The sequence below is a fragment of the Mixophyes fleayi genome, chromosome 3, assembly GCF_038048845.1.
Source record: "Mixophyes fleayi isolate aMixFle1 chromosome 3, aMixFle1.hap1, whole genome shotgun sequence".
NCBI classification, from domain to species: domain Eukaryota; kingdom Metazoa; phylum Chordata; class Amphibia; order Anura; family Limnodynastidae; genus Mixophyes; species Mixophyes fleayi.
This window is the reverse complement of record NC_134404.1, coordinates 123,050,280-123,069,203: the sequence shown is the minus strand read 5'-3', so window position 1 is coordinate 123,069,203 and position 18,924 is coordinate 123,050,280. Positions and strand designations below refer to the sequence as shown.

At 40.9% G+C, this 18,924-nt stretch overlaps 1 protein-coding gene across 3 annotated transcripts in view; it reads right to left on the bottom strand.

Moving 5' to 3' along the window:
- The window catches only part of FGF12 (fibroblast growth factor 12), a 406,239-nt gene that overhangs the window by 57,601 nt on the left and 329,714 nt on the right, over window positions 1-18,924 (bottom strand). The window lies entirely within an intron of this gene.

Here is an 18,924-nt window from a genome sequence, read left to right as displayed (position 1 = left end):
TGGGGGAAGGGGCCAACTGCAAGCAGGGGGCGCACTACAGCCGGGCCCCTCCCCTTCAACATAATCAGATTTCAACAGAGAAAAGTGAAAAGCAGAGGGGGCTGGCTGCAGACAGTGGAATCACTACAGCCAGCCCACTGAATGTGAAGTATGATAGAAGTAGATTTGATGTTGGAATTATTATTATTATTATCATCATTATCCTTTAATTTAAAAGGTGCCAATATTAAGATCAATATCAAACAAATATCATACAATAACATACAATGACATGAAACAGACGGTAACAATGGTGCTGCCCAAAGGAGTTTACAATCCAAAAGGAACAACTGATCCATAAGGTAAAGAGATAACTGTATCTGGTGGAGAGGAAAGTGTCTGTGGCTTCTGTAAGGCAGAAACATTATGGGGCATATTCAATTAGCCACGTTACTCGCAAAAGTAACGCAGCGTTAAAAGTATTACCGTTATTACGGTAATTCTAACCAGCTCCCTGAGCTGCGAGCAGAAAGCCGGCATTAAAGGTACCGGAATAACGGTAATTACGGTTAACGGTAATAGTGCGCAAGCCCCATTACTTTTGACAGAAATGCGGCCAATTGAATATGCCCCTATAAGTCACAAAACACAAGGCTCCAATATTTGTAATAGTTGTTTATACATTCAGAAAAGAGAAATTAGATATCTGTATACCTGTAAATTCTGAGACTCAAATCCTAATATTATATATTTTAAATTTATCTAATATTTATTGATACAACAAGGATTTTGCAAAGACTGCAAGACAGCGCACAACAAACACTGACCAAACAGAAAGAGAAGAAGAAAAACATTGAAAGGAAGTGAAGTAAAGAGGAGAATGAAGAAGGATAATGTAAGGACTTTCTTAATAGATACATACAGGATCAGAACCCAGTGTCTGGTAGCCTCTAATACCCACTAGCAGTCTCGATAAATACAGCAATACGCTTCACTATCTATAGCAGGTGTAACAGGAAAGGAAATCTGATTTGATGATTAAAGTTGATCTGGAAATGCAGCAGTCATACAGCATAGACTTAATAATATGAAGCTTCTAAAAAAATGATTCAGAGAGAACACATTCAGAGAGGAACAAAAAGCATCAAAGCACTTTTAGGCACAGTTCCAATAGGATTCTGGGAGAAGCTCCAAGTGAAGCTCAGTATACAAAGTAGGTTTTCCAGATTAAAAATACTAAAAATGTTCACACATATATCAAAGTTATGAGAATCAGCATATACTGTATGTAGTAATCCACTGAATATGACACAGCAATGATGGCACAGTCTCACTGAACATTTAATCTCCAGCCAAAGTACAGCGCTGGAGCAACTGCATTGCAGACTAGTAATAGTCAGCAGATTATAAATGGAAACTTTCTTCAATATTAAACAGTTGAATGTATACATCATTGGACTCACAGAACCTTAAAATATCAATAATAATTCTCAGCAATAGAGTTACAGATGACTTCTCAGGCAGGGTACAGTACCAGGACCACCACAGTGGAAGCGAGGAATGGCTGGAGACAAAAACTGCTTCAGTGCCAGCAGGGCAGGAGCCAGTAATACAGTGCAGGTAGAGTCACCTACGAGCTCCAGAGCAATAACCACGTTAGCACCCACTATGAGCTGATGGTAATAGTCAAGACTGAAAGATAGAGCAGAGTTCCCTGTAGTCAAGTGATGGTCAACACAAATATCCAGATCAGTATGGCAGACATGGATCAAACAGTAGTTAAACAGAGGTCAGAAGCACACAGGACCAGGTATGCTGGACACTAGTCAGTCTCAATATTCTGGCATGATAGCTTTGCACAGACCACCTCTTATAGCTGTAGGTATGTGCCAAGCACCTGCATGCTGTCATTGCTCATCAAGAAGCATCAGAGGCATGCCTGACATGGTGTGTGACAGATAAGAAAGGGACTCACGGTATAGAATAGAAAGACTAGACTATATATATTGTAATTTAGTCCAATGTTGCCAACCTATACAATTTAAAAAATATTCAGTCTATTTGATAGACCTTTTCACAATCCAACTTAAAGTGCTCAAGTTGAAGAGATGAAACATTTTTAAAATTTAGGAATTTTGCTATCAGCAGCATCAAGCAAAAAAGACATGCTTCTGCAGAAATTGCATGTCTAACAATAACATGTATCAAGTACTGTTCTTATACATATGTAAGTATGTGTGTATAATATATATATATATATATATATATATATATATATATATATATATATATATAAAAAGAGGGAGAGAGAGAGAGAGATAATATACACACACACGCGCATATATATATATATATATATATATATATATATATATATATATATATATATATATATATATATACATATATATATATATATATATATATGAGGGAGGAGTTTTGGAGAAGTGTCTTTCACATAGGTCCGGAATTGGAAATAAACAGATTGTGGTCTGACTAGGATAAACTGTATTGGGCATTTGATCAATTGAGCGTTTCTTTGAGATTAATTTGTGCTAAATAACTTTTTCTTATTACAAATCACCCCAGTGCTGATCATTTGCTTTATGTATAATTGAAATTAATCTTGGACAGTATTGATACAAACAATGTAAGCAGTGCTCCGCCTCCTCTAATGCATTTGGCTGATGATTGGAACCTCAGATCAGGATTGTACTGCGATTGTTAACTCATTTATTATTTTATATTTTACTATTATTATCCTTTATTTATAAAAGTGTAATAACATATTAAATAACACTGTACATTGAGGGGATAATACAAATAAATAACATATAATAACACAAAGCAGAAGTTAAAGATGGCTCTGCCCAAATGAGCTTGCAACATAAGGTAGTGCAATAACTAATTGTTTGTGGCTACTGTAAGGCAAAAGCATTGTCAGCCACTAATATTAAAGCAGCTACTGCCATTTGTGTACAGATACCAGTGGTGTGGTATGGTTGGAATGGAGAGAGACAGTGGAAGGTGGAGACATGAAATATGAAATTAGAACTAGACGTTGCAGAAATCTTAAGACTGTTCACTGCTGGCAATCATGACTGTACATCATTTGTCTTAAACAAGCCTCCTTCCTCTTCTGCTTCCACCAGTACACGCACCACAAATACCAGGCTCCAAGGCTGCTTTAACATTTGTGGCTGATAATTCTTCTACCTATCAGCGGTCTCACACACTTCCCTCCCCCTACCGTCCCAACAATTACATTTTTATGTAATCGTTGTTCTTTACACCGTTTAGATTGGAAGTTCATTTTAGCAGGGTCATTTTTACCTTCTGTTGCATGTCATTGTATGTAATCTATTTATATCATGAGCCCCTCAATGTTCTATGTTGCATAATATGTTGGTGCTTTGAAAATAAAGGATGATGATAATTTTTAAAATACCATGAAAATGTTTGTGTAGATGATTTCTGCAAGTTAGGCTGCAAATTACTGAGAACGGAGATAAAGTTACACTTATATAAGACGGATATATTTTTAATCATAATTACAGCAATCCCCGCTTACCGCTGTTAATATAAATTAATTTGCTCTCAAGGTCCAGAAAGCTGTATCAAATTCAGTAAAAACTGTCAAAAACTAAATTGAAGTTGACAACATTTATTACTGTACTGTACATGTATTTATCATATTGAACACAAACAAAATACTGTACTATATTATACTTATACCGTACTTGCAAGAAAATATAAAAAAATATTACTTTGTAAGACTTTAATCCCTGCTACTTCCTTCACTTGTGGCTACAGCTGTCCCGATGGAGCTGACTTCATCATTAGACAACTAGTTAGCAGAAGGTTTTGTAGATGTTGAAGAAGTTTTTCCGGCTCCAGATGTAGACGGTACGACTGCTTGGTAGATGAAAGCAGGAGATATTCATGAAGGCTTAATTAATAATAATAATAATAATAATAATAATAATAATAAAACAAAAAAATTGAACCTGCACTGCTTTGCCATCTTCATCATCATCATTATCATCATCATCATTTATTTATATGGCGCCACTAATTCCGCAGCGCTGTACAGAGAACTCACTCACATCAGTCCCTGCCCCATTGGGGCTTACAGTCTAAATTCCCTCACATGCACACACACATACACAGACAGAGACAGACACACAGACTATGGTCAATTTGTGAGCAGCCAATTAACCTACCAGTATGTTTTTGGAGTGTGGGAGGAAACCGGAGCACCCGGAGGAAACCCAGGCAAACACGGGGAGAACATACAAACTCTTTACAGATAAGGCCATGGTCGGGAATTGAAATCATGACCCCAGTGCTGTAAGGCAGAAGTGCTAACCACTACACCACAGTGCTGCCCATCTTTTTCTTTTCCATAAGTACCTTGTAGAAGTTCAGGTCTTAATACATGTAACAGATTACCATAGAACTTTGTTTCATTTTGGGGCCATGCTTTTTTATGCTAGCAATTAATGCATCCTGAAATTTTAGCAGGGTGTGTCAGTGAGACACTGAGACAGCTGACTTCATTCATACCCACTTCAAAAAGTTTCAAAACATAAAATGATTTCTGTTTGAAAACATTGCTTGCACCACACAATTAATTTTGAATTTATAGACTATACTTATACAATAGTTTAGCCTACTGGTGCTCATACCCAGTCTTCAAGAGCTACCAACAGGACATGTTTTCAGGAACCCTGACTGAAAACAGATGGGATAATTACTGACCGATAAAAGTAGATTAACTCACCTGTGCATGATTAAAGAAATCCTAAAAACATGCACTGTTGATAGCTCTTGAGGACTGAGTTTGAGCACCTCTGGTTTAGACCATTTCCCTCATGAATTAAAGTGCACTTATCACACTTAAACCAATGCAGCATATCCTATAACGTATATTTTAAACAACTGTCGGAGAAGCACAATAAAATACCAGTAACATACAAGCTTAAGACTTTGCTTCATTTTGATCCATTCATTCCATTATACATCTTAATGAAGACAGAAAACCATCCCGAGTATCTCTCCACACCCTGGCTTAGGATCAAAATCAATTGTAAGGAACATATTGAGGAATTAAAAGGGAATAACACACAAAAACCAGATGGCGTTTATTACTAGTTTACTTTTAGAACTTGCTTGGATACGGCTAATAGGGACCATCCGTTTTACTGGAACATTACAGAGCATAAGCCTGCATCAATGCTAAATGTAGAATCAATTGGAGGCACTGCACATGGTCACTTTTAATTCCATTAAGTACAAAGGAACTGTGCCAAGTGTTTGCCAATGCCAGTAATACTGGTCAGGGTCTGCATTTATCCACGTGAATCTATAGGAATAAATGCATATTTATTACAGAAATATTAAAAGAATATATATGACATTTGCAATTTATTTCAAGTGAGAAAATGGTAAGTTTATAGATATTTGATATAAAGCCTTTCTTTGCTGGTTTTACAAAAGGATCGAGGATGCATCTGTTACTGACAACTAAAGAAGTGTGTGATAGATTGTTGGATTTCTCAGAAGAGAGAAGACACATCACTGTCAAGTTCTTGCTCAAGCTAACACTGATTGAATATCAATTATTTTCCATTTACAAGCAACTATAGTGAGCTATAGTGAAGTATACTTCTCAGATGATGGGGAGGAGACTAGCTGTTTCCCTATGTCATTACCAACCTAGTAGCTGTGATAAAGCAACTTTGCTGACATTTTTCTACAGTATGCTGGATATCTTAACAGCTTTGCAACAATTCTGCATATGTCGCAATGATTTGTAGAAGATGGCTTAATGCAAGACCTACCCAGAACTAACATAGTAGCAGAGTCTCCTGAGGCCTTCCACCCCTCAGCACAGAGCTGCCAAACTTTTCTTTTCCCGAAGTATTATCTGGTAAATTATGCAGACAGTGAAAGAACAACATTTAAGCCATTTACTAGTTAATTTCAGCTTCAACTCAGAACTCTGGGTTGGTGCTAAGTAGACACCCACTAAGGGGCGGAACACGGCATAGAAATATTGTAGGAGTCCCTGGCCATGCCGGTCCACCCTACCGAGGCCCCCTTTCTGCTCTTCTGAGCATATGCAATGAAGCACCACACATATGCCCTGCACAATCACAGCTACCAACCGCATTTCAGCTACCAAGAAGAATAAGAAGCCAATCGTATTCTGCCTGTCAAACTGTCCTATGCAATATCTACTTTCCCTAAAGAATAGAACAGACAGTTTTGCTAGCCAGATCTAGTTATTTACAAACACATGATGTATTTTATATATTATATTATAATATACATTGTTTAGCTCAATAATACAGAGGCTTATATTGGTAATTGTATATATGTATATTAATATTAAAATTATTAGATGTGTGAATTTTATGTGTGAACTTTATTCCTTACGTTGTGTGTTAAAGAAATGCAAGACCCAGGGAAATTGACACAGCAAATAATAAATTATTAGTTCAGGCTAAAAACGTTTGAATACATAAGCGCTATGTATTAGGACACATACTAATAGCCGCTAGAGCAGCAATTGCTCAGAACTGGAAGTCCCCTGCTCCCCCCAGCATCACCAAGGTCGTGTCTAAGATCCAGTATAGTTTTGAAATGGAAACAACGGATGTGCCCTATACGTCATCCGCCTCCAATCCAATTTTCAAATGGTTTAGCTGGCATGAATATGTTACAGAGGGCTCCGGTAGAGCACGAGTAGCTTCAAATACTTCACCCTCTCCATCCCCAGCAGCCCTCATAGAGGAACCCCAGCCTAACGATTAGGCTCTGCCTGTGTGCTATCTGAGCTACCTAGGTATTAATGTCTCCCCATCTGGCATACTATGAGAAGGACCAATGTGTATATTTTATTTATGTTTCTTAAAGTAACGTGCTTGCTATAATATCGTTGTTTCAATTGAGTGACCCCCCCCCCTCCCCCCTGCGCGGGGGTGTCCCCTCTTGTTCCTTTTTTGTTTTTTTCATTACCCTTTTGTTTGTTACCTCAACTGTGTTTGTTACCCTTTCTTTTTTCTGTACCCCATTTAACTTTGAAAAACTCAATAAAAATTTATTGAAGTAAAAAAAAAAAAAAAAAAACGTTTGAATACATTAAACAAATGGTTAAATATTAATAGAAGTGAGGGATGAATTAAGCCCGAGATGAAAATAAAAGTTGAGGTTTGTACATAATGGTGTGGTTCACTGAGGGTTAACAAAACAAGAAGGTGTGGTGATGACCAGGGATAGAGTCATAAGGGGAGGAACAGAGGAATAGGTTAAAAGTGGGGACTGGGAGGAGTGGGAATAGCTCTCTTGGCTCCAGGACAGGCAAACCCTCCCTCCGATTCCCGCCTCCTGAATCCGGTTCGCTTTCTGGTTGAGATGTCTCGTTACCTTCTGTTTTAAAGATGCAAAGCCTGGTTATCTCAAAGGGAGGTGCTGAAACAGCAAAGACAAGAGGTTGGGCCAACTTGAAGTGCAGGCCGTGGTATTGGTACGGGTGCATGTTAAGCCCCGGAAGTAGGTTGAGGCAACCTGGAGCACGGGCCATGGTATGGTACAGGTGTGCTGGTGTAACCCCGGAAGTAAGTTGGGCCGATCAGGAGCACTGGCCTTGGTTATTGGTATGGGTGCTAGGTAAGCCCCAGAGGTAGGTCGTGCTGATCCTGAGCGCTGGCCATGGTATTTGTACGTGTGCTAGTTAAGACCTGGAGGTAGGTTGGGCCGATCTGGAGCGCTGGTCTTGGTTATTGGTATGGGTGCTGTATAAGCCCTGGAGGTAGGTTGGGCCAATCTTGAGCGCTGGCCGTGGTATTTGTACAGGTGCTGGTTAAGCCCCGGAGGTATAATGGGCAAACCAAGAGAACGGGCCTTGGTTTTACCCGTTGGTGTATCTTTGAGGTGGCAGTGGAACACTGTACAAGATAAACACAGTGGGTGAAGCGCACATTCATAGTAGCAAGCTTTTGGAACCCATTTCCTTTGAAGATTCGGCTTAGGTTCGGTGCATGCACAGCTCATCCGGGCTGACTTGAGGAACATTAAGTTTAGCCCAGATGTGTGCGGGTTCCGGGGCACCTGGGGGACAGTTGTCCCGTTAACATACATATGCTAAAGGCGCTTACAGATAGGCAAAGCAGTACAGTGTTCTCCTGCCACCATAATATTAGTTATTTAAATAACAGTTTAATTTGCCAAACAAAAAGTCAGTGGGGTGTCTTTTATTATAGCACATAAGGTTTAAGGTTAAGACAGAAGGTTTTGACGTTGTGTCATCAACAGTTAAGCATTTCAGTATCTTTATCTAGACATTCTATACATTAAACAAGTACAGATTTCCACCAGGACGGGCACAGAATTCAGAACAATTCTTTGCATTTGATTAAAAATATTCACATGCCTGAAGTTACATAACATGTCTTGGAGGTTTATTACCCAGTATTGTTTTATTACTGTGTTTGCTCCCAATTGTAAAGCGCTATGGAATCTGCTGGCGTTATATAAATAAATGTTGATGATGATGAGATACACCTTTTTAGCCCTCTATTTTATAAAGCTTACACTGTTATTTAAAGGAAAGTAGTTGTGAAAATACTGTCTGATTGTAAGGTTTTCTCTTTAGATCAACATACTTCTGTGGGAAACAGTGAGTCTACACCCAACAGGCAGCCATGACACCTGCTATCCTTCTACCCTGTAACGAAAAGTTAATTACTTCTATCCACAGTATGGGAGAAGTGGAAATACTAGAAATAACAAAGTTATGCATGTAACATTTATGTATATGTTGAATAAGATATAACATACAAACTGTAATAGATGAAGAATAAGAGTAGATATTACTAATAAAAACCACTATAACAAAGCACTCCATTTGGTCAACCATTTTCTACCTAAAAAAAACCATATTCAACCTAGAAACAAAATAAACAATATAAAACTAATTCAGGTAAACTACGGAATAAAATAAAGTTATTCCCATTTAAATAGACACATACCAAATAGTGACATTTGGTCTGGCCATGGGGGGGACAAAAAAACTACAGTCATTAAATGGTTAAGATAAAGGGACTGTTTAATAAATTGGTACAAACAGCACTGCAGTGCTGTATCCCATAGCAACCAATCATACATATATCAGTGTCTAGCAGTGCAGCAGTCTATCCAACTAATCCAAACAAGATTAAACATCCAGAATCCAAGACTTCTCCCGCTCTGCCCCCCTTCACTGGAATGACCTGCCTCGCTCCATCCGCCTCTCTCCCACTCTTAGCTCCTTCAAACGGGCACTAAAAACCCACCTGTTCCTCAAAGCCTACCCACCTTCCACCTAACCCCGCCTCCCCTCCTTTATACGCCAACTCACTCCCTCTGTACTTGTGTTTTGTTCACCCTCCCTTAGAATGTAAGCTCATTGAGCAGGGCCCTCCTCCCTCTTGTGTCCTTACCAGCTCTTCTGCTCCATCTCTACCGCATTAGCCTGCTTGGAGCTCCTGAAGTGTCAGTATTTTTTGTTTACTGTTCAGTAATGTAATACCCTGTACTGTCTACTGTTTGTGCATTGTACGGCGCTGCGGAACTCTTGTGGCGCCTAACAAATAAAGGATAATAATAATAATAATAAACATTTCAGTTGTTTTTTTATCAATTGATCCACCAGTCTCTGTGTGGTCCCCTTCTCAAGATGGAACAGATAACTGGTCATTCCTTTGCTGTTTTGATGAAACTATTGTTGCTATACATTACCTAAAAGTAGAGGTGACTCACTGGAAATTATCAGTATATTGTAAGCTCCTCTGTACTTTTACATTACGTTGTATACTTTTTTTGTCTAGGGCACAATGTTTTTTTGTCAGAGATAGGACTTCTTTTATTAAAGGCTACCATTGGCAGTGGCTATAGCTCAGTATTGCCGGCTAGGGCTCTGTGGCAAGGGGAAGCCTATTTATTTAACAGGGACAGCGGAAGTACAAGTAATGAACAGTATTACTATCACCATCTCAGTATGGTATTAGCAGTACCGGCAGACAAGAAAAAATGCTTTATTAGTAGATTAAAGCATTTTTATATTAAATATTTTCATCTACTATTATATTATTAATATTTGGCTTTTTTTTAAATTCATTTACAGCTGCCAGTCAGTATCACCAGGCGACCTTTAATTGATAAATCGGGATGCAACTGCGCTAATGGATCTAAGTTATCACCCTGGCTTAATAAACAGACCCCGAAGTATGTGAATCATCTTTTTGACCCACTTGCAAACACAGTGATTCCAACTCAATTAACCAGAAAAAAAATCAAATTCACATTTTATTTTTGTAACACTTAGACAGTGACCTGTATATTAACATATATTTACTCTATTCTATGTAATTATTGTATGTCTGCGAGTGACCACAAATATATTAACACATACTGTAAACATTATTTTGCTGTAGATATCCAAACACAGCTAATCTACTAATTTTGCTTAAAAACAAGTAGCAGTCACAACAAGCCTGTTATGTAGATATGGATGATAAATGTAGGTTTTAGCCTTCAGTAATTAGCATTGAAAATGTGTTAAAAAAAAAAAGAAAAAAGAAAAACAAAACCACAGCCTGGTTTGCATTAATACTTCATAAATTGGATTATACTTTGTAAAAGTTTTCTGCTTGTGCTAACCACTTTCCTCCCTCTGGCTCCATAAAGATGCTGAACCAACTGTCAGACATCCAAATGTGGCAGATTATTCCATTTCACATCCAGCATTTTACACCTTCAGGGTTTGCAGCACTGAAAGGCAGAGTATTAAGAGATATCAGACAAATGTCTGACTAATCTTCAAACGCACTTTTCATCAATACATTTTCAGGAAAGAATCTGGCTATGGGCAAGTAAAATACTTGTGATAGAATCATAGAACACTAATTCATTGCAGAAGGTAAATCTTTTCTTGTAGGGAGTTTAATGTGGACGCTCAGGAATTTCAAGATGTCAGTTCATGAGCATGGAAAAGACCCAAGAGTCATTTTAAAAGGAGCATTACATTCTATACAGTATTTTATTGCCAAAAGAGCACACCCTTTGTTGGGGACAGAATATTGTGCAAGTATTTAAAGGGGAAATATGCCCTGTGTGTGCAGCGAGGGAGATTAAATACAAAAATGTATACAAATGTGTAGGTAGATATTAAGAACATGAGGAGATGACAATAACCCAGTGTTGTGCTATTCCTAGCAGCTTGAGATATGTAAAATGCATCATATATGCAAAATATTTCATATATGCATCTGTCACGGAGTAAATGGAAACCACTGATATACTGCGCAAGTTACTTAACATTATTACATTACTGAGAGCAAAGAACCCAAATTCATAGATCTACATACTAAAGGATTACTGCAGCTAAAACCCCTTTTTTACCCAACATATCATTTATCCTCAACTAGCAGAGCTGTGGGGGGTTCTATGGCTGGGACCCAAACAGTGATGGAAAAGTCACTCCTACCAGTGCAGCAAAGGCGTCCTTTCATGTTAACATCTGCAAATAGTTTATCTCTATTCGCTGCCAACTTTGAGTAGGACTTGCCTTGTAAATATACCCCATGACTGTAAATGATGAGCCCCTCTGAACTTCAGCAGTGCACAGCATTCCGAGTAAAAAGAAATTACTCGCGATCCCTAAGCACTGTATTCAATTCTTTGAATTCCCCGCGGTGTTAAAACTATTACCGTTATTACGGTAATAGTAAGCTGGATTTCAGCTCGCAGCTCCGTGAGCCGCGAGCTGAAATCCAGCGAGAAAACTACCGTAATAACAGTAATAGTGCGCGCGCCGCGAGATTTTTGGCTATAACGCCAAGAATTGAATATGCCCCCCAATGAGTATTTCCTTTCTCCACCAGCACATCATCAACACTTGGGGGAAAGAGGCCACGGATGACACCTACAGATATAGGGGTACACTCTTTCAAAGAGTTGTGCTCAGTAGTAGATATTGCTTTGTTATTACCAGACAATAATCCTACTAAAGAAACCTTGATATCCCCCCATCATGGCTGCTATTGGCCCAGGAGTACACTTGTTTTTAGGACTTGCACCTCTGCAAAAAATAAGTGAAGGTTTCAGTACCGTATTAACCAGAAGTGTGCGCAGCAGTACTTCGTGGTTAATTGAATCTCCCTCTTTTTTGAATCATATCTAAAATTCAAAACTCCAACAGAAATTCTCAAAGTTTAGATCGACCAAAAAATCCAAGAAATGCAAACAGGTTCAATTATGTTTAAATCAGATTGATCATAGCCAATTCGTTTTGCACATTATTGAGCCAAATTTGCACATGGTCGGACCTGCATGAACATATACAAGCTTAAGTGGTTACATTTTAACACCTTTCTAATGCAAAGGACAAAACTCAAAGCATTAGTAAGTGCCAATATCAGCTCAGCATCGGGATGAAAACAAAAGCCTCAGCAGCGAACAGTTTAAAGTAGCAATCCCACAGAGAAGTTTTTTTCTTTAATTAGCAAGTTAAGTACCTTTAAACCAGCATATAATCTATAATTTTTCTTATTTATCCTCATACAAATCATTATGTCCTATTGAAAATGTCTTTGGTTGGCAAACAAAACTGACTGTCATACACAGTCCATCTGCTGCTACACAGACACAGGCTCACAACTCTTATCATGTCATGTGATGGCAGAAGGGGAGAAAAAAGATGCCACATTGCAGACAGAGTGCAGAGGGGAGTTCCTTGCTACATCATCTGCCATGTGACTGTGGTTACCATGGTAGTCCAGAATCATAATTTCAACTTAAAGAAAAGAAACAATGGAAAATGGTAAATACCAACATTTTTCTTATAGCCTGTCACAGTGATTTATGTTGAAGCAGCATGGGATTGCTGTCTTAAGCTGAAACTGTGCTGTATCATTTCATGCTTTTCTAGTTGGAAAAGAGCTAGCATTTAAAGTGATCAACTGGCATGGCGCTATAACACAAGGCATAATCTTTTCCACATTCTCTGCGGAATGTATCCACCTGTACTGTAAATTACATCAACAGGATGGGGAATATGGGGTGGGTCATAATATCTAAAATACATTCCTTGCATGTGATTCCACATACGACAAGTACATGATGCTCACTAGGTCCTATCACCATGTGGAACTAAACAGTTTAATTGGAGGGACTACATTCTGTTATTATGAAAATGAATATATGCACATTTTCTAGTTGCAAAGCTGACAGATCCTTGAGTATTGAATTTCAGGAATGCTCAAAAAAAAATACACAACTTATGTCAACATCAAAGTCGAAGTGACAGGGGTTGTACAATTATAGATATATATATATATATATATATATATATATATATATATATATATATATATATATATATATATATATGTCTATTTGGCTTACTTTAAAAAAAAACAAAAAAAAACTCTCCCCCAAATGTCTGCTGACTGCACATAGGATCTCCTCTAGAGGAGGATCTGTGTCTGTCAGTCATGTTCGACACAGACACAGAAATTTTGATCATGTGTCGTTGGCAGAATTTCGTTTTAAGTGCTCGTTGGGGAATTCCTTCTATAATTTTTGTTCCACCTGGACTACTCCCTTATTATAACCAACCAACCACATCACAAAGCAGAATGAATTGACGCTGTTGGTGTCCCAGCACTATGCATAGATCTATAAAGTGCGCAAAGTGCGGAATGTGACAGTACAAATGCAATATACTATTCTGTGAAACAGCAAAGGAAAAGAAGAACTAAAAGATTGTATCACCAGAACTTCACACCTTTGTGAAACTATGTAAAATTTCCCTGTGATTTCATTAATTTAGGTACTGTGAGGAGTTTGTATGTTCTCCCCAAGTTTGTGTGGGTTTTCTCCGGGTGCTCCGGTTTCCTCCCACACTCCAAAAACATACTGGTAGGTTAATTGGCTGCTAAAAAATTGACCCTAGTCTGTGTCTGATCCGCCTGGCAGCTCCTACCTTTTGGACTTTATTATTTGTATTTGTTCTTTTTATGTGTTTGCAGCAGTACCTCTAATGTCCAGAGGTACTGCTCCAGTTCCGAGTCTTCAGCCGCTGCCTCCAGTTCCGAATCTTCAGCCGCTGCCTCCAGTTCCGAGTCTTCAGCCGCTGCCTCCAGTTCCGAGTCTTCAGCCGCTGCCTCCAGTTCCGAGTCTTCAGCCGCTGCCTCCAGTTCCGAGTCTTCAGCCGCTGTCTCTGTTCCTGAGCTAAAGACTCCTCCAGAGGGGGCGCTGCCCTTACAGTCTGCTCAAGAGGGGGCGCTGCCCTTAAAGACTACTCCAGAGGGGGCGCTGCCCTTACAGCCTTCTCCAGAGGGGGCGCTGCCTTTACAGCCTTCTCCAGAGAGGGCGCTGCCCTTACAGCCTGCTCCAGAGGGGGCGCTGCCCTTACAGTCTGCTCCAGAGGGGGCGCTGCCCTTACAGTCTGCTCCAGAGGGGGCGCTGCCCTTAAAGACTCCTCCAGAGGGGGCGCTGCCCTTACAGCCTTCTCCAGAGGGGGCGCTGCCTTTACAGCCTTCTCCAGAGAGGGCGCTGCCCTTACAGCCTGCTCCAGAGGGGGCGCTGCCCTTACAGTCTGCTCCAGAGGGGGCGCTGCCCTTACAGTCTTCTCCAGAGGGGGCGCTTCCCTTACAGTCTTCTCCAGAGGGGGCGCTGCCCTTACAGTCTTCTCCAGAGGGGGCGCTGCCCTTACCGTCTGCTCAAGAGAGGGCGCTGCCCTTACAGTCCGCTCCAGAGTTGCCTGTCCATGCGGTTCAGCCCGAGTTGCCTGTCCTTGCGGTTCAGCCCGAGTTGCCTGTCCATGCGGTTTAGCCCGAGTTGCCTGTCTATTCGGTTCAGCCCGAGTTGCCTGTCCATGCAGTTCAGCCCGAGTTGCCCGTTCATGCGGTTCAGCCCGAGTTGCCTGTCCATGCGGTTCAGCCCGAGTTGCCTGTCCATGCGGTTCAGCCCGAGTTGCCTGTCCTTGCGGTTCAGCCCGAGTTGCCTGTCCATGCGGTTTAGCCCGAGTTGCCTGTCTATTCGGTTTAGCCCGAGTTGCCTGTCTATTCGGTTCAGCCCGAGTTGCCTGTCCATTCGGTTCAGCCCGAGTTGCCTGTCCATGCAGTTCAGCCCGAGTTGCCTGTTCATGCGGTTCAGCCCGAGTTGCCTGTCCATGCGGTTCAGCCCGAGTTGCCTGTCCATGCGGTTCAGCCCGAGTTGCCTGTCCATGCGGTTCAGCCCGAGTTGCCTGTCCATGCGGTTCAGCCCGAGTTGCTACTCTATGCGGTTCAGCCCGAGTTACCACTTGGTGCTGTCTGCTCTGAGTCTTCTCACAGCGCTGTCTGCTCTGAGGCTTCTCACAGCGCTGTCTGCCCTGAGGCTTCTCACAGCGCTTTCTGCTCTGAGGCTTCTCACAGTGCTGTCCCCTCCGAGGCTTCTCACAGTGCTGTCCCCTCTGAGGCTTCTCACAGCACTGTCCCCTACAAGTCTGCCGCCCAGTCCGGGCCTGCTCCCAAGTCTGCCGCCCAGTCCGGGCCTGCTCCCAAGTCTGCCGCCCAGTCCGGGCCTGCCCCCAAGTCTGCCGCCCAGTCCGGGCCTGCCCCCAAGTCTGTCGCCCAGTCCGGGCCTGCCCCTAAGTCTGCCGCCCAGTCCGGGCCTGCCCCCAAGTCTGCCGCCCAGTCCGGGCCTGCCCCCAAGTCTGCCGCCCAGTCCGGGCCTGCCCCCAAGTCTGCCGCCCAGTTCGGGCCTGCCCCCAAGTCTGCCGCCCAGTCCGGGCCTGCCCCCAAGTCTGCCGCCCAGTCCGGGCCTGCCCCCAAGTCTGCCGCCCAGTCCGGGCCTGCCGCCAAGTCGTCTGCCAAGTCCCAGCCATCTGTTGCTGAGGGTGCTAACTCTGAGCCTTTCTTTGAGGGGCACATTTCCCAACTTTGTGCCCTTCTGAAATTTTCTGCCTCTTATATGCCCTCCATACCAGAGCTTGTTAACAACTCTAAGGGACGGGTACTGTTCCTTATTTCATATTTTAAAGGAGAAGCTTTGGAATGGGCAAATCCATTTATTGAAACAGATCATTCCATACTATGGGACTTACAACTGTTTGTTGAGGCAGTAATCGAAAAGTTTTCTCCAACCCCTGCAGTGCCATCTTGCGCGGCCTCTACATTATCAGCAGTACCACCCATCTCACCTGGCCAAGTGATACCTCTGTGCTCCTCCCAGTTGGCGCAGATCCCAACTCCAAGGAAGGTCCATAAGAGAGGAGGACGTAAAAAGAAAGGAGGTTCTACGGTGCTTTAACTTCCATCTGGCATGGTCTCCTTTGCCTCTCCACCCATGGACGAGGACTTTTCTGCCGGGCCCCCAATTCTGGACTATGATTCTGATGAATTCAGACATTGGTGGTAATTTGGGCATCTGGAATCCGCCCTTAAGGGAGGGAGTACTGTCACGATCCGCCTGGCAGCTCCTACCTTTTGGACTTTATTATTTGTATTTGTTCTTTTTAGGTGTTTGCAGCAGTACCTCTGATGTCCAGAGGTGCTGTTATTGTGCATTTCTTGTGCTTTAAGGGTTAACCTTTCTGTTCTCCAATTATTCCATGCACCTGGGTCTGGTCTCTTTTTCCCTTTATATACCTGTCTCTCCCAGCACACATTGCTGGTTATTGATGTCATATCCTGTGGTTACACCCTGTGATTCTTCCTCCTGCATTGTTCCTGTGATTATACTGCATTAGGATCTCATCATTCATTCTACTGATCTGTTTCATATGTGAACCTGGGACTTACCTGTGCATTTCCCTGTATATGTTGCCTGGAATCTTCCCTCACCTTCCATTTACCTGCAACTGCTGAATATCTGGTATTTCTGCAAACTTATAATTTCATCACCTGTTTATATTTGCCAGGAATAAACATTGTTTGTTTTTTCACCTATTCATGGCTCCTTAGCGGTATTTCTACGTTGTTTTGTGACAGTCTGTATGTGTGTTAGGGAATTTAGACTGTATGCCCCAATGGGGCAGGGACTGATGTGAGTGAGTTCTCTGTACAGCGCTGCGGAATTAGTGGCGCTATATAAATAAATGGTGATAATGATGATGATACTCTCAGCCAAGAGTAGTTATTTGAAAATGTATTAAAGTTTTGCATCCATATTTAAGCTATCTCTGACCCTAATAATATATTTTTCTTTTAAAAGCAATTATTATTAAATGGGGACCTTGAAATAAAACTTTTATTAAACTTACAACAACTAAATGGTATCCAGAATGATTAATATCTCTAATACTAGTTTTGCCATTTAAATTTAAAATAAAACCTTATAAAAAGAAGAAGAGAGATTTCTATTTATAATAAAATATTATACAACTCAAATTGTTGATTTCTACAAATGTGATTTCAGTGATCTGCAAGCTCTACATTTTTGGTAGAGTAAACAAATACACAACAACATTTGTCAACAAGCACAAACATTGCTCAAAACCAGCAACTGCAGAGAGAGAGAGAGAGAGAGAGAGAGAGAGAGAGAGAAGAAAAACATTTTGCTGCCAACTTGCTGTATAAATCACAAAATTAACAACTGGAGACAACCCTAATAAATTCAAGCTCATAGACGCCTTGTTTTATCGTGAATATTCTATGTAATTTATATGTCCGTTATTAATCTACAGAAATCCCCAAGCAACTATAGCAACTGTTTAATCGTGATCTTGCTATCATTTTGAACTAATGAGTTTTTGAAAGTGTTACCACCATAAATATAGCTATCATCACAGAAAAATCATTTCAAACCAATATGGGTGCTGTTGCCAGTCCACACAAATGTGCAAAACAATAATCTAGGAATTTCCAGCCTCCAGCAATGTGCATTTGAATACTCCATTAAACAGATGTGTCATAATCATTTTTTTAATATATGCCAATGTAAAATAACCACACAAATGGTGCCATTTACTGTGTAATTAAAAGAAAATACTAAAATAAACGTTGCTCTAATATAAAAACAAATACCAGCATAGAAGATGGGCAGAGAGACACGCACGATTATTTTAAACTAGGTCTCCCCATGTGTCCCAGTTTTCCCAGGATAGCGGACTTTTTTTCTACTCGGAATCTTTATAACAATTAGAGATGAGCAAAGTTGTGGTGAAATTTCACAAAATAGGAAATTTCTCCAGCTATAAAATCTATGAGTTCCATCCGGCACTGTACTTGTAAAATTCCCATTTTGCAGAAATTATTATCTATTACTACAGCTGAGACGACGAAGGTCCATTCATCCTGTTGTCTGGTGTGGTTGGGGTAGGACAGGGGACAATTAAAGCCAAAGTCCATCAGTGAAAAGTGGCCAATTTCGGAATGAGACAAATATTACACAGAACAGTTTTCAAAACTTTGCTTATCCCTTACTCACAATACTTGTTTACACATCATTTAAACTCCTGATGGACCAAATGAACATCACACATTAAAAAAAGGCTCTTATAACTAGCTCCCTGAGCTGCGAGCAGAATGCTGGGTTAAATTTACCGTAATAATGGATTTAACGCTGCGCTAATTCGGGTGGAATTGAATTTTCCCCAATGTATTGGACTGACATGTCTTCCAGATTGATTGATGGGTAGCACTACCCATTCAGCAATCAGAATGTTAGGAGGTTCCATCCCACTGTTTGGTTAAAGGCTGGCGCTGACAGTGCTGGGAGCCTTCTATTTGGCATGACAGCATCCGGCACAGCCAAGCTTCCTTTCTAACATGATGATGCAAAATAGACAAAATAAGCCTGACATACTTTTGGGAGTCACTGGAGAGCAGTAATAAAAATGCCAGAAGTTGAGCAAAATTCCATATTCATTTTTAAGGCGCTTTGGACTTTTTTAATATCATTGTACATTTCCTG